General features: G+C 40.9%; 1 protein-coding gene and 1 pseudogene across 1 annotated transcript in view; one reads left to right on the forward strand and one right to left on the reverse strand.

Annotated features, from left to right (window-relative positions):
- The window catches only part of LOC136793734 (large ribosomal subunit protein uL24 pseudogene), a 33,215-nt pseudogene extending 23,745 nt beyond the window's left edge, over window positions 1-9,470 (forward strand).
- LOC131752394 (coiled-coil domain-containing protein 3-like) overlaps window positions 1-22,202 on the reverse strand; it is a 101,209-nt gene that overhangs the window by 66,520 nt on the left and 12,487 nt on the right. The gene's annotated exons all lie outside the window — the stretch shown is intronic.

A 22,202-nucleotide genomic window follows, 5' to 3' on the forward strand; every position in this document is an offset into this window, starting at 1 on the left:
CAGTCACAGAATGAGTTTGGAGCAGTACCAGGATTCAGCCCCCAGGTCTCCCCAGGCCAACACGCAAAATGGTATCCACCACTTTTTAGTGTCCAGAGGAGAAAACGCAGTGCCTTTGACATATTTCCTTGGTGTCCCTAAATGCCTGTAGATACCAGCGCTGATGAAGCCTTTCAAGGGAAAAGAGCAAACCTGCCATCCTTGCAGTTAGTAAGCTGATTACGATGATGACAATGACAGCATCTCAAGCTAATTTCCTTGGATAGGTCTCTCCAGAAAGCATTCAATTCCAGCCATGAGAGCAACATGTTTGCAACATGAATTGACTAAAGGGAGAAGAAATGCCCTTCACTTGAGGGTTTCAATTAGTGTTTCTCATAACAAAATCCAAGCCCTCATAGGGCCTTTCCGATAAGGCCTTGTAAGCGGTTTTCTAACCCTCGGAAAGACTTACTGCTGACTCCTTCAGGCTTATTAATATTTTGCCATTAACAGACACATATTAAGTTCCTATTGCTCATGAAAAGAATTGGATTTAAAAGAGAGGATTCCTTTTCATTAGTAGCTATGACCTTATTACAGACAGATAAAAACTTACAAAAGACATGTCTGGGGACTTCCCTGGTGGCGCAGTGGTTAAGAATCTGCCTGCCAAGGCAGGGGACATGGGTTCGAGCCCTGGTCTGGGAAGATCCCACATGCCGTGGAGCAACTAAGCCCGTGCACCACAACTACTGAGCTTGCGCTCTAGAGCCCACAAGCCACAAATACTGAGCCCTTGTGCCACAGCAACTGAAGCCCGCACGCCTAGAGCCTGTGCTCCACAACAAGAGAAGCCACTGCAGTGAGAAGCCTGCACACCACAACAAAGAGTAGCCCCTGCTCCCTGCAACTAGAGAAAGCCTACACACAGCAACGAAGACCCAACGCAGCCAAAAAATAAATGAAATTAATTAATTAATAATAATAATTTTAAAAGACACATCTGGAATAAAGCAGGTTTAATCTTCCTTAGGAACAACTGGACAGAGGAATGAACTCAGGTCCGGGCTTGTTCATGGTTGGTGTCTGGATGGTATCAACTGTGTGGTTTGAGTGACCCAATGTATCATCTAGGAAAGAAAAGCTATTTTCTCATTCTTGCTGGAGTGCCCTGTTCCACTCATTTTTTTTCAACTGAAGTATAGTTGATTTATAATATTATATTAGTTGCAGGTTTACAACATAGTGATTCAATATTTTTAGAGCGTATACTCCATTTAAAGTTATTATAAACTATTGGCTATATTCCCTGTGTTGAACATTACATCCTTGTATCTTTTTATTTTATACATCTTTATTGGAGTATAATTGCTTCACAATACTGTTAGTTTCTGTTGTACAACAAAGTGAATCAGCCATATGCACACATATATCGCCATATCTCCTCCCTCTTCCGTCTCCCTCCCACCCTCCCTATCCCACCCCTCTAGGTGGTCACAATGCACAGAGCTGATCTCCCTGTGCCATGAGGCTGCTTCCCACTAGCTATCTATTTTACATTTGGTAGTGTATATATGTCAATGCTACTCTCACTTTGTCCCAGCTTCCCCTTTCCCCCAATCCCGTGTCCTCAGTTCCATTCTCTATGTCTGTGTCTTTATTCCTGTTCTGCCACTAGGTTCATCAGTACCATTTTTTTTAGATTCCATATATATGCGTTAACCTACAGTCATTGTTTTTCCTTTTCTGACTTATTTCACTCTGTATGATAGACTCTAAGTCCATCCACCGCACCACAAATAACTCAATTTCGTTTCTTTTCATGGCTGAGTAATATTCCATTGTAATATTCCACATCTTCTTTATCCATTCATCTGTCGATGGACACTTAGGCTGCTTCCATGTCCTGGCTATTGTAAATAGAGCTGCAGTGAACACTGTGGTACATGTCTCTTTTTGAATTATGGTTTTCTCAGGGTATATGCCCAGTAGTGGGATTGCTGGGTCATATGGTAGTTCTGTCTTTACTTTTTTAAAAATCCTTGTACCTTATTTTATACCTAGTAGTTTATACCTCTTAATCCCCTTCCACTATCATGTTCCTCCCCACTCCCCTTGACTCATTTTTTTTTAAGAATTAAAGGATCTAAAGCTTTAAAATGTAAATGTTTATGGAAGGCAATAAATAATGCCACTAATCTCCCTTACCACTTTACCCTGAATTAATCTATGAGATCAGCTTCAACTGTCTAGCAGAGCCTTGGGGTTACACAACACAGGCAGGCAAAGGACAGCTGGGGCAGAAGAAATCTCTGGGGTCTGGAGAATGGGACTCTGAGAAAGAGATAAGGTGGGAGCCATGGGCACCAGGCAGGCGGTCAACCAGGGTCTGCAGGGAGAACCCAGAGATGAAAACAAAAAGGCAAACAGCACATAGAGACTAACCCTGGTCTCCAGACGCAACTACGACCATTTCCCAGAAAACTGAGAAACCGACCCTTCTCTCTGGCCACAGAATAAGGAAATGAAAAAAAGGGCCCTTTTCTCAAAGCAAACAAATAGAAATGATTTAGAAAGCACCTACAGGGTTGCCACCTGACACTGTGCAAAAATGTCCTTCCTTTACTTGTTATGTATGTATGTATGTATTTATGCACATATGCATTGGTTTATTATATTCCTTTGACCTGTATTTATGACCATTTTGCTTTACTACAAAGCTACGACAGAGGCTACACGCTTTTGGAACCCTACGCTAGCTTCTACTAATATTTTAATAGTTTTAGCATTGAAATTACAGTTACCGTATTTAAAATCAAAACAGCATCACTTGGCCACATGATAAGAGCTGTAGCTGTGGGGTGGGTCTTTGTTTTCCCATAAAATTCTTCCGCGATGTTGCATTAAGGGGTTGACTAGATGACTCTTCAGCTCCCTCCTAGCACTGACATTCTTCTCCTTGTGTCTGTGCAGAGTAAACGGACTGGCCTTGAGTGCACTCCGGGGACACCGATCCCCAGAACAGGCTGGCAGCATCTGGGTTTGCCTAGGCCCCCAGGGGAAGCATGGCTCTGCCAGGCCTCACAGCTGATTTAACTAAAAGAAAGATGAAAAACAGCCATGGGAACTGACGCTTGACAGCATTCCCTGAGGGTCTGGTGAGCGAAAACCAGAGAAGTATGGAGGAGACTAGAGGAATCTCCTCTGGCCCAAGACTCCCAGGCAGTGTTTGCTCTAACCACTGAGATCTATCCCCAGAAATGCCCCCAGCTGTGTGCAAAACCACAGTGCCTGCTGAGGAAGGTGAGAGCTGAAGCTGCTACTCAACTCCTGGGATAGGATGATGCAGAAGCAAAGGGCCTACCGGGAGAAGGGGGTGTGGGGAAGAAAAAAGGATAAAGGCAAAGATACATTTTCCCTTCCCAAGAGAGGTCTGCATGAGCTAATATGTCCACAGGGAGAGCTCAGATGGTGGCAAATTTTTTGCTTCCAAGACAAGAAGGGGATAAATGATCATCCTGTCTTATTTAAGACCAGAGCTTGATGGCCAGAGATCTCTCTTCCAAATCTCTCATGCTGCTTTGTAAAGGACAAGGACAGGCAACACGTTCAGCCTCTGTGTCCACATGGGAACAATGAAACACTGAGAAAGAATTTAATGAAGAAAGCAACTGCAGTAGACTTTGGGAACAGATGTCAGAATGTCCATTTCCTAGCCTGCAAGACTCTCGGAATGCTTTATTTCCTTTCCTTCTAGTACCAGAGCACATTTCCAAAGCAACTCCCAGAGAACTGGGTGCCTCATGGGTCCAGGTGGAGGTTGGCTTAAAGATCCTCTTCTTTGGGGGCAAAGAAGACCCTTAACAAGAACCAGATCCCTTGTTGGATCCTCCCCTTTCAATTTCAGGATATATATGCTGATGTACTCTGGAATGATTTGGGGATTAAAGGGTGAACATTATGCAAGAAAAGAAACTAAAAATTAATGAAGAAATGAGGTCACTCAGTGAAGCCTCTTCAACAAACCAGGATGGGAACCTTCTCCTGCTCACTTCTGACTTTTTGGCGAAGACGCATAACTGCCATCTGTGAGGCGGTCCACAGGATGAGAGTATGGATTATTCACAAAGCTCTTAGTTTAGTTACCAAGTTCCATACCACTATGACCTACTGTTATCCATTTTGCTGATGGAGAAACTGAGTCATGGTGAGATCACATGGTTATCAATGAGATAAAAATGAGCACTGGCCTAGCATGGATCCAAATCTACAGCTTGGCAGCTCTATTCACAACAGTCAAGATGTGGAAATAATCTAAATGTCCATCAACAGATGAATGGACAAAGAAGATGTGGTGTATATATACAACGGAATATTACTCAGCCATAAAAAAAAGAATGAAATAATGCCATTTACCACAACATGGATGGGCCAAGAGATTATCATACTAAGTGAATTAAGTCACAAAGAGAAAGACAAATACCAAACGATATCACTTATATGTGGAATCTAAAATATGACACAAATGGGGGATTCCCCGGCAATCCAGTGGTTAGGACTCCGCACGCTCACTGCCGAGGGCCCAGGTTCAATCCCTGGCCGGGGAACTAAGGTCCCACAGGCCACACAGCATGGCCAAAAAATAATAATAATAATAAAATAAAATAAAAAATAAAATATGACACAAATGAACTTATCTATGAAACAGAAACAGACTCACAGACATAGAGAACAGACTTGTGGTTGCCAAGGGGTGGGGTGGAGAGATGGATTGGGAGTCTGGGGTTAGCAGATGCCAACTATTATGCATAGAATGGATAAACAACAAGGTCCTACTGTACAGCACAGGGAACTGTATTCAATATCCTGGGATCAACCATAACAGAAAAGAATATGAAAAAGAAAGTATATATATGCATAAATGAATCACTTTACTATACAGGAGAAATTAACACAACACTGTAACTCAGCTATACTTCAATAAAATTTTTTTAAAATCTACAGCTATGGTCACATACTACAACACGGATGAACCTTGAGGACACTATGCTAAGTAAAACAAGGCAGTCACAGAATGACAAATAATGCATGATTCCACTCATTTAAGGTATAAAGTAGTCAATCTCACAGAAGCAAAAAGCAGAATGGCAGTTGCCAGGGGCAGGGATATGTGGGGAATGGGGCGTTACTATTCAATGGGTCTAGAGTTTCAGTTTGTGCAAAATGAAGAAGTCTTAGAAATCTGCTTACATGTATACAGTTAATATTTGCACTGTACACCTAATGGTTGAGGGTAGATTCCAAGTTATGTGTTTTTAAATCACAATTTAAAAAATCTATAGCTATGAGCAGCTTAACAGCTGTGTCTCATCCATCTTAGTGCTACTGCAAAGAAGAGTTTGAAGACATATATACTATAAAGGAAAATGTCTACAGCCATAGCTCTAGTAAGAGGAAATGACAAACATATGAATAGACATTAGGGCAAAACATATGAATAGACATTTCACCAAAGAGGCCATACACATGGTAAACCTGCAGAGGAAAAGATGACCAACATTGGCAGTCATTATGGAAATAGAAATTTAAACCACAGTGACAAGACAGACCACAGAATGGGAGAAAATATTTGCAAATCATATACCTAATAAGGGTCTAGTATCTAAAATACGTAAGGAACTGTTACAACTCAACAATAAAAAGACAACCCAATGGAAAACTGGGCAAAAGCTTGAATAGACATTTCTCCAAAGAAGCTATGCAAATGGCCAATAAACACGAGAAGATGCTCAAATCATAACTCATCAGGGAAATGAAAAATCAAAACCACAATGAAAGACCACTTCACTTCCAGCAGGATGGCTAGAATCAATAAGACAGATAATAATAAGTGTTGACAAAGATGTAGAGAAACTGGAACCCTCATACACTGCTGGTGAGAAGGTAGAATGGCGCGGCTGTTTTGGAAATCAGTTTGGCAGTTCCTCAAAAGGGTAAACATAGAATTACCATATGACCCAGCAATTCAATTCTTGGGAAAAGACCCAAAAGAAAACACACATACATACACATGAAAACTTGTACAAAAATGTTGTTAGAAATATTATTCATAACAGGCAAAAGTGGAAACAACCCAAATGTCCATCAACTTATGGATAAACAAAATGTGGTAATCATATGATAGAATATTATTCAGCCATACAAAGGGATGAAGTGCTGACTCATATTACAACGTGGATGAACCCATGAAACATTATGCTTAGTGAAAGAAGCCAGTCACAAAGGGCCATATATTATAAGATTTCATTTCTATGGGCAAATCCATAGACACAGAGGATAGTGGTTGCCGGGGGCTGGGAAGAGGGCTGAATTGGGCGTGACTGGCAATGGGTACCAGTCACTCTTTTTGGAGGAATGAAAATGCTTTGGAAATACAGATAATGATGATAGTTGCAACTACCTGAGACTATATTAAAAACCATTGAATTATATACTTTAAAAGGGTGAGTTTTATGGTGTGTGAATTACGCCTAAGAAGAAATTTAAACACAATGAGAACACACCTATCAGAATGGATAAAATAAAAAATAGTGATCGGGCTTCCCTGGTGGCGCAGTGGTTGAGAGTCCGCCTGCCGATGCAGGAGACACGGGTTCGTGCCCTGGTCCGGGAGGATCCCACATGCCGCGGAGCGGCTGGGCCCATGAGCCGTGGCCGCTGGGCCTACGTGTCCGGAGCCTGTGCTCCGCAACGGGAGAGGCCACAACAGTGAGAGGCCCGCATACCGCAAAAAAAAAAAAAAAAAATAGTGATAATAGCAAACAGCAATGATGCAAAAAACTGGATCACTCACACATTGTTGGTGGGAATGTAAATGATTCAGCCACTCTAGAAAACAGTTTGCAAGTTTCCTTTAAAATTACAAATGGACTGATCAGATGACCCAGCATATGACACTCTTGGCCATTTACTGTAGAGAAATGAAAACTTTTTTTTTTTTTAAATGGCATACCCTTTTTTTAAAAAAGTTTATTTATTTATTTTTGGCTACACTGGGTCTTTGTTGCTGCGCGTAGGCTTTTCACTGAGGTGGCTTCTCTTGTTGTGGAGCACGGGCTCTAGGCGCGCAGGCTTCAGTAGCTGTGGCGCACGGGCTGAGTTGCTCTGTGGCACGTGGGATCTTCCCGGACCGGGGCTCGAACCCGTGCCCCCTGCACTGGCAGGTGTATTCTTAACCACTTGCACCACGAGGGAAGTCCGAGAAACGACAACTTCTGTCCACTCAAAAACCTATGCATGAATGTTCAGAGCAGTTGTTTTCATTATAGCTGATAACTCAAAACCAACCAAAGTCCTTCAGTGAGTGAATAGTTAACCAAATGATGGTCCACCATACCATGGAGTATTACTCAGCAATAAAAAGAAAAACAACTTGGATGAACCTCAGGGAAGTTATGCCGACAGAAAGAAGATAATCTTAGAAAGTTCCTTAAACTGTATGGTTCTACTGATGTAACACTTGAAATAACAAAATTCTGGAGATAGAGAACAGATGAGTGGCTGCCAGGGGTTGGGAATGGACAATGGAGAAGTTGTAGCTATAAGGAGTACAACGAGGGAGCCCGAGGTGATGGGACGGTTCTGTATCTTGACTGTGTTGATAGCAGCAGGAAGCTACACACACACGAACAAGTGCATCATGTATGACTGGTGACTCAGCTCTGTGCATTTTACCAATGTCATTACCCGGTTTTGCTATTGCACTAGTTATACAACATGTTCAATTGGGAAGAATGGGTGAGGGGTACCAAAGACTTCTCTCCATTTCTTTGCAACAGCCAGTGGATCTATATTTATTCCAAATTAAGAAGTTTGTGGGGGTTTTTGAAGTAACTACATGGGGTATTAGTCAATGCTTAAAAGTAATGACTGTGTTTCAATAAAGCTCAGAATTGAAGGCAGAAGTCAGGAAGAAATGACAGCCTGCACAGTACAGCCACAAACCATCACCTCTACAACATGTCAGAGGAATCCTCCTTTTAGTGTGAACTGCATATACCTGATAACAAGTCAAGAACTTCCGGTGGAGACCCACTAACTTGTGTGTCCTCACTTGTCCTCTAATGCCCCGCATGCAGCTCTGCTATCCTAACCTACCCTCATCCTCATCTCTGGGCTTCCATTCATGCTCTTCCCTGTCTGACTTCGTCTTCTCTCCACTTATCCAAATCCTTCCCACCGGGTCATAAGGCCCTGCAGCAGTATCCATCTTTCCACATGGGTTAATTGTATCCCTCTAACTAGATGCTTGAGTTCACATACCAGGTCATCTTCCTCTACCACATCCTCCATAATACACCATACAATGCTGAGAATGTAGGGAGTATGAAAGACCTCTGCTGATGCAATAAAGGCCTGCCTGCCTCAAGATCTTTTATTCTCACTCTTGCGAGCTAGGTGATGGAGAACGGGTACACACAGGGGCATGAAAGCCAAGACAACGTTTCACACATAATCGCAACTGTGTACTTTTATTTATTTATTTATTTATTTTTTGTGTGTGTGGTATGCGGGCCTCTCACTGCCGTGGCCTCTCCCGTTGCGGAGCACAGGCTCCAGACGCATAGGCTCAGTGGCCATGGCTCACGGGCCCAGCCACTCCGTGACATGTGGGATCTTCCCGGACCGGGGCATGAACCCGTGTCCCCTGCGCCGGCAGGCGGATTCTCAACCACTGCGCCACCAGGGAAGCCCACAACTGTGTACTTTTAAAATCATCATCTCAGTTGCTTTTTATTACAGTACAGGGCTATGAATGATGCATAGGAGGTATAATCTGATCCACTTTACAGATAAGGAAACTTAGTTCAGAGTGGCTAAGTGATATACAAAATCACAACTGGTACTGAGTCAGGGTTAGAAACCAAGACGCATCCTAAAACCTTAACGAGATGCAAACTGCCACTTTAAACTTTGTTTTTAAAAGAGCAAATTATTGCTCTCTTCCCTTTTGCGGCCATCGCTGAAGCACCAGCGGCCAAAGTGAAGTGCAATCCCTTTGTGACTTCTGACCCAAGCGAGAACCGGAAAAGGCATTTCAATGCGCCTTCCCACACTCGCAGGAAGATGGTGTCTTCCCCTGTTTCTAAAGAGCTGAGACAGAAGTACAATGTCCGATCCGTGCCCATCCGAAAGGGTGATGAAGTTCATGTTGTACGAGGGCTCTACAGAGGGCAGCAAATTGGCAAAGGAGTCCAGGTTTACAGGAAGAAACATGTCATCTACGTTGCACGAGTGCAGCGGGAGCAGGCTAATAGCGCGACTGTCCATGTGGGCATTCACCCCAGCAAGGTGGCTATCAGGCTATCACCAGACTAAAACTGGACGAAGACTGCAAAGAGATCCTCGAACGTAAAGCCAAATCTCACCAAGTAGGAAAGGAAAAGGGCAAATATAAGGAAGAAACAATTGAGAAGATGCAGGAATAAAGTAATCTTGAATACAACTTTCATTAAAAACTGTTAAAAATGAAAAAAGGGCAAATTAGTAGTAAATTAAGATGCAAATATTCCCAAAATGAAGTGTAACTTTTGCAACCCAAAATATGGTACTTAGCCAACACCTTGCCGGGGTGGGGGGGGAGCTGAGGCCCCATATGAAGAGGAAAAAGGAAAAGCCTTAAAAAGTGGGGATAGAAGAGCAGACTGTGATCCTGGAACAACTGGAGGAACACAGGGAAAGCCCCACTTCCAAACAGATCCTGAATCCAGCCACTCCTCTCCAGCACCACTGCTGTCGCCTAGACCCTGCCTCCATCACTCAGAGCACATCGCTCAACAGCCCCCCCCCCCCCCGAAGCACAAAGATCTAAACTTCTTGCCCTCGCTTAGAAAGCTCTAAATGGTCCAGCTCCTGCTCACCTCTCTAAACTCATCTCGTTCCATTTGTCCCCATCAGCGGTGCTCCCTTCACACCTTTCCATCCCTCAAGCATGCTTAGCAGGGTCTGTCTCGCACAGCGGCACTGGCTTCTTCTCCTGCCTGGAATGCTTTGCCGCCTGACCTTTGTACAGCTGGCCCTGTCATTCAGACTTCAGTGTAGGTGTCACCCCCTCAGCCTAAAGTAGTTGCTAATTCCTCTTTGTCGTTTACCACCCTCTTTTAATTCTTTGCCAAACATCATTAACTGACATGTTTCTTATTGGCTGATGTACTGATTGATGTATTGATTATCTCTCCCTCAACCCACTACAGCGTAAGCTCTAGGAGGGCAGGGAACTCTTTTCTTTTTTTTTTTTTTTTCTTTTGTATTCCCAGTGCCTGACATATAGCAGGTATTCAATAAATACGTGTACAGTGAAGGTCTAAATAAATGAATGAATTAAAAAGACCACCACCCTACCTCCTTCACAGTTCTGGTTCTACCTGGCCAATGAATGACCTATTAATGGCAATCTAAAAGTTACTACCATTCAACTAGAGGATAAGTAAATAGCATGACCCTTGCTATCACAAAAAGTACTTTGAAAACAGTAAACTGCTGACCCTTGAACAACACGGGGGTTAACCCACGTATAACATAGTTGGCCCTCTGCATCCTCAGACTCAACTAACCATGGACCGTGCAGTACTGTCTTTACTACTGAAGAATATCTGCATATAAATGGACCCGTGCAGTTCAAACCTGTGTCGTTCAAGGGTCAACTGTATTACAGATCATCTTACAAGGTCGAGATCAAGCACCCTCTCTTCTCTGAAATCTTCCTGGGATACTCAAGGCCCCACTGATCCCCCCTTTCTCTGACTTCCTAAAGCTTTTACTGCCTACACCACTCATGTGATACTTTACAAGCCTCTTCTGTATTTCGGTACCCATGCCTACCATGTGAGGGGACCATGCTAGGTCCTGGGGATACAACAACCAGTAAAAAGGAGTTTATATCCCGGTTGGGGGACATGAATAGTAAACCAGTATTTTCATAAACCATTGTATTTGTGATAAGTGTCACACACACACAAAAGTGGCAGGATGGAGAACATAAATAGCATGAACTTGAAGCTGGGAGACCCTGATCTCACTTCCGGCTCCATCACTGTCCACCCACATTCCTTAGTTTGTCTGAGTTTCAACTGACTCAACTGTGATAAGAACAGAATCATGTTCAGTGTTTACAGAACTCTGAGAAATAATATAACCCCTTCATTTTCCAGAGGTGACATTATTTAATTTCAATGAACAAGATACCTATTGAGCATATATTAATTACGTGTTAAGCATAAAGATCCATCAAAGTAAATGGATTTGCCCAAGATTAACATTAGTTAGTGGGCACAGACCATATTAGAATCCACATCTGCTGAATCCCAGGCCCTGAATTCTCCTCATAGGTATCCATCACCCTCCACAATCTGGTCTATGCAACTCCCACTACTCTCACTGCTAGAAGCCCATTCCAAGCTGAAATGCTGAAACCATTCCAAGCTCCATGTTGACTCCAGGCCTTCTAAAATTCTGGGCCCCTTTGTGAGGTCACATATCCCCCTTTCCCAGCTCAGAATGTGAAATGTCCCCCATCCACACTCAGCTCAGGTAACACCTCCTAGTTTGCCATTCACCTAGCTGGTCTAGAGCAGTGGTTCTCAAAGTCTGCAGATTCCTGGGGGATCCAGAGATCCTTTCAGGGGAGCCCATGAAATCAAAACTATTTTCAGAACAATACTAAGATGTCTTGTTCACTGTGCTGACATTTGCACTGTTGGTGCAAAAGCAAAGGTGAATAAAACTGCTGACGCCCAGTGCTAATCAAGGCAGCAGACCAAATGACACTAATAGGCATTTTTATTTTCAGTGCCTTGTCTGGGCAGAAAAGAAAAAGGCAGTTTAAGAATGTCCTTGAGGGGGCTTCCCTGGTGGCGCAGCGGTTGGGAGTCAGCCTGCAGATGCAGGGGACGCAGGTTCGTGCCCCGGTCCAGGAGGATCCCACATGCCGCGGAGCGGCTGGGCCCGTGAGCCATGGACGCTGAGCCTGTGCGTCCGGAGCCTGTGCTCCAGGACGGGAGAGGCCGCGACAGTGAGAGGCCTGCGTACCGCTAAAAAAAAAAAAAAAAAAGAATGTCCTTGATGATGGGACTTCCCTGGCAGTCCAGTGGTTAAGACTTTGCCTTTCAATGCAGGGGAAGATTTGATCCCTGGTCACAGAGCCAAGATCCCACATGCCTCAGGGCCAAAAAACCAAAACATAAAACAGAAGCAATATTGTAACAAATTCAATAAAGACTTTAAAAATGGTCCACATCAGAAAGTCTTAAAAAAAAAAAAAAAAGAACGTCCTTGATGAAGCAGTAAAGACCATTAATTAAATCCTGACCCTTGAGTACACATGTTTTTAATATTCTGAAGAAATCAGAAGCACAAAAAGCACTTCTGCTGCTTATCAAAGTATAGTGGTTGTCTCAAGGAAAAGCACTTAAGTGACTGAGTTCTGAGTTGAACTAGTGACTTTCTTTGTGAAAGACTATGTTTACTTGAAAGGATGAATGACAGAAAAACTATAGTTTTGAGTATTTGATAGACATTTTCTTGAAAATGGATAAAGTAAGCCTCTCAAGGAAAACTAGCAGTATTTGTTGCCACTGATAACATTTGAGCTTTCAAGCAAAAATGAGAATTTCAGAAAACTTGCCACTGCATGCTTGACATTTTTCCATTGCTTCAAGACTTTCCTGATGAGATCAATGGTGATACTGATGAAAAGCGTTTTTTAATATTGTATAATTAAAAGTCTCAATGTTTTCAACATCTGTATAACTCTGAACGAGTATTTTTCACATGGTCAATTCATCATGTTACAAAAATCATTCAAGGAGTAAAAAAAATCCATTCAAAGTGCAAGAAAGACTATTGGATTTTCATGTAGGAACACAAAAAGTTCATTGATAAGGTTTCTGATTCTGCACTGTAACTAACTTTCAAGAAACTATCACTTTTTGAGTTTTGATGACGTATCAAAGAAGACTAAACACAGAAAAAGTACTTAACTTACACTTAACAAGTCACAAATACTTGTTAAACTGATGTTATACTCCTCCATCTCTAAGGGATATCTTTGTTCTTGAACAAATAATGTGGTAAACTAGACTGCCTAAGCAAAGTTCCAGGGACATTTTAAGTCAAATACTTCTAGGGCTTTATGGAAGATATGGATGAACTGAATTATGATTTTCTTGACCCATTTGGGCTCGAATTTCACTTTAAAAACTACAGATTCTCTTTCCCATTCCTATTTGCTTTTGATCATCAAGAAATAAATACTGTTCTTTTCCTCCCTGCAGTATGTCCTATGCAAGATTGACCAGGTGTTCTTGATGGGCCCAGTCAAATAGGAACATCAACTTCCAGTGGCAGTCAAGATGAAGGAAACTGAATGTAGCCTATGATTCCTACTGGTGTTAAAATCTCTGCACATAATACACAAAGCAACTACCTGAAGACTCTGAAAACTAAACAACTAGAGGCTATGGGACCTGAATCAAAGGGGGCAGAATCATTGAACTATGCAGCAAAAACTCTAGGAGAAATCTCCTATTTCTGTCTAGAAGATCAACTAAAGGAGCCCCAGTGTACTACACAGTAAGGGGGAAGTCCCTGGTTTTCTTCTCTTTTTCTTTTCTTTCCTCACCCAGCCTTGCACTGCACCAACCCCAGTCTCAGATCTGCATTGCCACAGTGGCGCAAGAAAAATAGACACCCGAAATAGTCCTATCTATTAAAGAAATTGAATAAGTAGTTTAAAACCTTCCAACAAAAGAAGACTCCAGGCACAGATTATTTACTGATAAACTTTACAAAACTGTTACGGACTGAATTGTGTCCCTCCAAAATTCATATGTTGAAGCCCTAACCCCGGTACCACAGAATGTGACTGTATTTGTAGACAGGGCCTTTAAAGCAGCCATTAAGTTAAAATGAGCCTGTTAGGGTGGGTCCTAATCCAACCTGACTGGTGTCCTTATAAGAAGGGGAGATTAGGACAAATGGAGAGCCACTAAGGATGTTCACACACAGAGCGGGGACCCTGTGAATAGGCAGCAAGAGGGAGGCCATGTGCAAGCCACAGACACCTCAGAGGAACCCAACCCTGCAGCACACTGATCTTGGAATGCTGGCCTCCAGAACTGAGAGAGAACAAATTTCTGTTGTTCAAGCCACACATTATGTGGTATATTGTTTTCCACAGAAGGCCAGTATACAAACATTTAATGGAAAAAAATACCAATTCTATACAATCTCATCCAAAAAACAGAAGAGGAAAGAATACTTCCCAACTCATTTTGTGAGGCCAATATTATCCTGATGCCCCCTTTTTTATTATAAGAAAACTACAGGTCAATATTCCTCGTGAACATACATGTAAAAAACCCTCAACAAAATATTAGCAGATTAAATCCATCAATATACAAAAAATGGGATTTATCCTGAGAATATAAGCATGGTTCAAAAGTTAAAGACAAAGAGAGTTTTGAAAGCAGCAAGAGAAAAGCAACTAGTTACTTAGATGGGAACCCCATACTCACTCCAATAAGACTATCAGAGGATTTTTCATCATAAATCGTGCCAGGCAAAAGGAGTGGAATGATATATATATATATATTTAAAATATTGAAAGAAAAAGAATTGCCAACCAAGAACACTATTCTGGCAAAATTGTCCTTCAAAAACAAAGGGGGAAAAAAGGGGCAGGGTGGGTAAACAAAGGGAATGTAATTGATATAGCCACTGTGGAGAACAGTATGGAGGTTCCCTAAAAAAAGAACTACCATACGACCCAGCAATCCCACTACTGGGCATATACCCTGAGAAAGCCATAATTCAAAAGGACACATGTACCCCAATGTTCATTGCAGCACTATTTACAATAGCCAGCACATAGAAACAACCTAAATGTCCAACGACAGATGAATGGATAAAGAAGATGTGGTACATACATACAATGGAATATTACTCAGCCATAAGAAGGAATGAAATTGGGTCATTTGTAGAGATGTGGATGGACTTCGAGACTGTCATACAGAGTGAAGTAAGCCAGAAAGAGAAAAACAAATATCGTATATTAACACATATATGTGGAATCTAGAAAAGTGGTAGAGATGAACCTATTTGCAGGGCAAGAACAGAGACACAGACATACAGAACAGACATGTGGACACAGTGGGAGAAGGGGAGGGTGGAATGAACTGAGAGATTAGGATTGACATATATACACTACCATGCATAAAACAGATAGCTAGTGGGAACAAGCTATAAAGCACAGGAAGCTCAGCTCGGCACTCTGTGACAAGCTAACTGAGTGGGATGGGGGTAGTGGGAGGGAGGTCCAAGAGGGAGGGGATATAGGTATACTTATAGCTGATTCACTTCCTTGTACAGCAGAAACTAACACAACAATGTAAAGCAATTATACTCCAATTAAAAAAAAACAAAAATCAAAGGAGAGATAAAGACTTCCTCAGACAAAGGCTAAGAAACTTTACCACCTGCTTTATAAGACATGCTAAAGGTAGTTCAACTTGAAATGAAAGACACTAATTAGAAATATGAGAGCATAAGAAAGTGTGAAACTAGTTGATAAAGGGAAATATAGAGACAAAAACAATATTATATTGCTATATACTATAAAAGAGAAAAGTATTAGAAACAACTAAAACTGAATATTAAAAAATATATAAAGGTCAAAGTAAACAGTGACATCAAGAATATATAATGTGGTGGGGAGGAGAGGGAAGAGACAAGATTTCTTGTATGCAAGTGAAGTAAAGTAGTTGTCAGCTTAAAACAGAATGTCATAACTATACAATATATATAACTTAAGCCCTTAGTAACCACAAAGAAAATATGTATAGAAGTTATACAAAAGAAAAAAGAAAGACATTTCCACCAAGATCAGGAACAAGGCAAGGTTGTCCACTCTCACCACTATTATTCAATATAGTTTTGGAAGTTTTAGCCACAGCAATCAGAGAAGAAAAAGAAATAAAAGGAATCCAAATCAGAAAAGAAGAAGTAAAACTGTCATTGTTTGCAGATGACATGATACTATACACAGAGAATCCTAAAGATGTTACCAGAAAACTACTGAAGCTAATCAATGAATCTGGTAGAGTAGCAGGATACAAAATTAATGCACAGAAATCCCTGGCATTCCTATACACTAATGATGAAAGATCTGAAAGGGAAATTAAGGAAAGACTCCCATTTATCACTGCAACAAAAGGAATAAAATACCTAGGAATAAACCTACCTAAGGAGACAAAAGACTTGTATGCAGAAACCTATAAGACACTGATGAAAGAAATTAAAAATGATACAAACAGATGGAGAGATATACCATGTTCTTGAATTTGAAGAATCAACATTGTGAAAATGACTATACTACCCAAAGCAATCTCCAGATTCAATGCAATCTCTATCAAACTACCAATGGCATTTTTCACAGAACTAGAACAAAAAGACTGCACAATTTGTATGGAAACACAAAAGACTCCGAATAGCCAAAGAAATATTCAGAAAGAAAAACAGAGTTGGAGGAATCAGGCTCCCTGACTTCAGACTATACTACAAAGCTACAGTAATCAAGACAGTATGGTATTGGCACAAAAACAGAAATATAGATCAATGGAACAGGATAGAAAGCCCAGAGATAAACCCACGCACATATGGTCACCTTATCTTTGATAAAGGAGGCACGAATATACAATGGAGAAAAGACAAACTCTTCAATAAGTGGTGCTGGGAAAACTGGACGGCTACATGTAAAAGAATGAAATTAGAACACTCCCTAACACCATACACAAAAGTAAATTCAAAATGGTTAAAGACCTAAATGTAAGGCCAGACACTCTAAAACTCTTAGAGGAAAACACAGGCAGAACACTCTATGACATAAATCACAGTAAGACCCCTTTTGACTCACCTCTTAGAGAAATGGAAATAAAAAGGAAAATAAACAAATGGGACCTAATGAAACTTAAAAGCTTTTGCACAGCAAAGGAAACTACAAACAAGACCAAAAGACAACCCTCAGAATGGGAGAAAATATTTGCAAACGAAGGAACTGACAAAGGACTAATCTCCAAAATATACAAGCAGCTCATGCAGCTCAATATCTAAAAAACAAACAACCAATCCAAAACTGGGCAGAAGACCTAAACAGACATTTCTCCAAAAAAGATATACAGATTGCCAACAAACACATGAAAGGATGCTCAACATCACTAATCATTAGAGAAATGCAAACCAAAACTACAATGAGGTATCGCCTCACACTGGTCAGAATGGCCATCATCAAAAAATCTACAAACAATAAATCCTGGAGAGGGTGTGGAGAAAAGGGAACCTTCTTGCACTGTTGGTGGGAATGTAGATTGATACAGCCACTATGGAGAACAGTATGGAGGTTCCTCAAAAAACTAAAAATGGAACTACCATACAACCCAGCAATCCCACTACTGGGCATATACCCTGAGAAAACCATAATTCAAAAAGAGTCATAGGGGCTTCCCTGGTGGTGCAGAGGTTAAGAATCCACCTGCCAATGCAGGGGACATGGGTTCAAGCCCTGGTCCGGGAAGATCCCACATGTTGCAGAGCAGCTAGGCCCGGGGGCTACAACTACTGAGCCTGCATTCTAGGGCCCGCAAGCCACAGCTACTGAGCCCATGCACCACAACTACTGAAGCCTGCATGCCTAGAGCCCGTGCTCCACAACAAGAGAGGCCACTGCAATGAGAAGCCTGTCAACACAACTAAAGAAAGCCCACACGCAGCAATGAAGACCCAACACTGCCAAAAATAAATTTTTTTAAAAAAGAGTCATGTACTACAATGTTCACTGCAGCTCTATTTACAGTAGCCAAGACATGGAAGCAACCTAAGTGTCCATCAACAGATGAATGGATAAAGAAGATGTGGCACATATATACAACGGAATATTACTCAGCCATAAAAGGAAATGAAATTGAGTTATTTGTAGTGAGGTGGATGGACCTAGAGACTGTCATAAAGAGTGAAGCAAGTCAGAAAGAGAAAAACAAATAACCTATGCTAACACATATATACGGAGTCTAAAAAAAAAAAAAAAGTGGTTCTGAAGAACCTAGGGGCAGGACAGGAATAAAGACGCAGACATAGAGAATGTACCTGAGGATACGCGGGGGGAAAGGTAAGCTGGGATGAAGTGAGAGAGTGGCATGGACATATATACACTACCAAATGTAAAACAGATAGCTAGTGAGAAGTGGCCACATAGCACCGGGAGATCAGCTCAGTGCTTTGTGTCCACCTAGAGGGGTGGGATAGGGAGGGTTGGAGGGAGACGCAAGATGGAGGAGATATGGGGATGTATGTATATGTATAGCTGATTCACTTTGTTATACAGCAGAAACTAACACACTATTGTAAAGCAATTATACTCCAATAAAGATGTTAAAAAAAAGACAAAGGAATCAAAACCTATCCATACAAAATAAAACATAGCACAAAACATTGACGATAGCAAGAGAGAAAAACATGGGAAAAGGAACTATAAGACAAACAAAAAACAGTTAACAAAATGCCAATAGTAAATCCTTATCAATAATCACTTTAAATGTAAATGGACTAAACTCCCCAATGTGAAGATATGGGATAGCCGAATACATACAGAAATTATGATGTAATTGTATTGGGGACTTCCCTGGTGGCACAGTAGTTGAGAATCTGCCTGCCAATGCAGGGGACACGGGTTCAAGCCCTGTTCCAGGAAGATCCCAATGCCGCACAGCAACTAAGCCCGTGTGCCACAACTACTGAGCCTGCGCTCTAGTGCCCACAAGCCACAACTACAGAGCACTCACACAACTACTGAAGCCCGTGTGCCTAGATCCCATGCTCCGCAGCAAGAGAAGCCACCACAATGAGAAGCCCGTGCACCTTAATGAAGAATAGCCCCCACTCGCCGCAACTAGAGAAAGCCTGCACGCAGCAATGAAGACCCAACATAGCCAAAAATAAATAAATAAAATAAAGAAGAAGAAAATCTAGAAGAAACTCACATTAGATTCAAAGGCACATTGACTGAAGGTGAAGGAATGGAAAAGGATATTCCATGTGAAAGATAACCAAAAGAAAGTAGGAGTGACTATCCTAATATCAGACAAAGTAGGTTTTAAAAGCTGTCTCTAGAGATAAAGGTCAGTATATAATCATAAAATGGTCAGTTCTATAGGAAGATATAATAATTGTAAATATATATGCACTCAATGTGAGAACACCTAAGTATATAAAATATTGACAAATCCAAAGGAGAAAGTGATAGAATACAATAATAGTGGGAGACTTCAGTATCCCACTTTCACAATGGAGGTAACACTTAGATGCAGAATCAATTAAGAGTGTACTTGAACAACAGTATAGACCAAAAGGACCTAACAGACATACAGAAAACTTTTCACCCAACAGCAGGAGAGTACACATTCTTTTCAAGTGCACACAGATATTCTCCAGGACATATCACATTTTAAGTAACAAACAAGTCTTAACAAATTTAAAAAGATTAAAAGTATATCAAGAATCTTTTCGAAACACAATGGAATAATCAATAATAGAAGGAAAAGAGGGAAATTCACAAATACACTGAAATTAAACAACACACACTTGAATAACCAATGGATCAAAAGGGAATTTTTTGAAATCTTGAAACAAATGAAAATGAAAACACAACATACCAAAACCTATGGGATGCAGTAAAAGCAGTACTAAGAGAAAAGTTTACAGTGATAAATGCCTATATTATAAAAGAAGATCTCTAATAAAGAACCTAAATTTACACCTCAAGGAACTACAGAAGAACTAAACCCAAAGTTATCAGAGGAAGAAAATAATAAAGAACAGAGAATAAATAAACCAAATAGAGACTAGAAAATAACAGAAAAGAAAAGTTGATTTTTTGAAAGAAGTAAGCAAAATCAATAAACCCTTACCTAAACTAAGAAGGAAAGAGACGAGACTGAAATAAATACAGAAATGAAAGCAACATTACAATAGATACCTCAGAAGTAAGAATGATCATTAGGGACTATTTATGAACAATTATGTGAACAAATTGGAAAACCTAGAAGAAATAAATTCTGAGAAACATACAACCTGTCAATACTGAAACAAGAAGAAACAGAAAAACTAAACACACCAGTAACAAATAAGGAGATTCAAACAGTAATAAAAAGACTCCCAAAAGCAAAAAGCCTAGGACCAAATGGGTTCAAAGCTGAATTCTACCAACATTCAAAGAAGAATTAACACCAATCCTTCTTAAACTCTTCCAAAAAATAGGAGAGGGAATACTTCCAAACTCATTTTATGACAGCAGCCTCACCTAATATCATAGCTAGACAAAGTCACTGCAAGAATAGAAAACTACTGACCAATATCTCTGATGCACATAGATGCAAAAATCTTCAATAAAATACTAGCACACTGAATTTAACAATGTATCAAAAAGATTATACACCATGGCCAAATGATATTTATCCCTGGGATGGAAGGTTGGTTTAACATATGGAAATCAAGGTAATATAGCACATTAACAAAATGAACAATTTGAAACACATGATCATCTCAGTATGCAGAAAAAGCACTTGACAAAGTTCAACACCCATTCATGACAAAAATTCTCAATAAAATAAGATAAAAGAAATTTCCTCAACACAATAAAGGCCATTTATGAAAAGCCCATGGCTAACATCATAATCAATGGGGACAACAGAAAGCTTTTCCTACTCTTGCCAATTCTATTAAGCATAATGCTGGAAGTACTAGCAAGAAAAGACATAAAAGGCATCTAAATTGGAACAAAGGAAGTAAAATTATCTCTGTTTGCAGATGTCATGATTCTATATGTAGAAAACCCTGAAGACTCCACACACAAAAAAATTAGAATATATGAATCCAGTAAAGTTGCAGGATACAAAATCAACATAGGCCAAAAAAAGCAGTTGTATTTCTTTACACCAACAACAATCTATCTGAAAAGGAAACGAGGAAAACAATCCTATATATGATAGCCCCAAAAAGAACAAAATACCTAGGAATAAATTTAACCAAGGAAATGAAAGATCTATGCACTGAAAACTTTATAAGATTGATGAGAGAAAGACAAAAAAATCAATAGAGAGATATCCCATATTCATGGATTGGAAGAATTAATATTGCTAAAATGCCCATATTACCCAAAGTGATGTAGAGACTCAAAGCCATCATTATCAAAATTTCAATGGCATTTTTCACAGAAATGGAAAAAACAATTCTAAAATTTGTGTAGAACTACAAAAGATCTTGAATAGTCAAAGCCATCTTGAAAAAAGAACAAAGCTGGAGGCATCATGGTTGCTGATTTCAAATCATATTACAAAGCTATAGTAATTAAAACAGTATGATACAGGCATTAAAAACAGACCAGTGGAATAGAATTGAGAGCCCAGAAATAAATCCACACAGGTACAGTCAACTAGTCTTCAGTAAAGATGCCAAGGACACACAAGGGGGAAGAATAGTTTCTTTAATACATTGTGGAGCTTCCCTGGTGGCACAGTGGTTAAGAATCTGCCTGCCAATGCAGTAGACACGGGTTCAAGCCCTGGTTCAGGAAGATCCCATGTGCTGCGGAGCAACTAAGCCCGTACACCATAACTACTAAGTCTGTGCTCTAGAGCCTGTGAGCCACAACTGAGCCTGTGCACCACAACTACTGAAGCTCACGTGCCTAGAGCCTGTGCTCCGCAACAAGAGAAGCCATCATAATGAAAAGCCCGCGCACCACAACAAAGAGTAGCCCCCGCTCGCCTCAACTAGAGAGGGCCTGTGTGCCTCAACGAAGACCCAGTGTAGCCAAAAATAAACAAATAAATAAATAAGTTTTTTTTTTTTTTTTTTTTTTTTTTTTTTTTTTTTTTTTGTGGTACGCGGGCCTCCCACTGCTGCGGCCTCCCCCGCCGCGGAGCACAGGCTCCGGACGCGCAGGCTCAGCGGCCATGGCTCACGGGCCCAGCCGCTCCGCGGCACGTGGGATCCTCCCGGACCGGGGCACGAACACGTGTCCCCTGCATTGGCAGGCGGACTCCCAACCACTGCGCCACCAGGGAAGCCCAATAAGTTTATTTTTAAAAAAATACATTGTGTTGGAAAAACTG

The sequence above is a fragment of the Kogia breviceps genome, chromosome 3 (assembly GCF_026419965.1).
Source record: "Kogia breviceps isolate mKogBre1 chromosome 3, mKogBre1 haplotype 1, whole genome shotgun sequence".
In the NCBI taxonomy this organism is placed as follows: Eukaryota; Metazoa; Chordata; class Mammalia; order Artiodactyla; family Physeteridae; genus Kogia; species Kogia breviceps.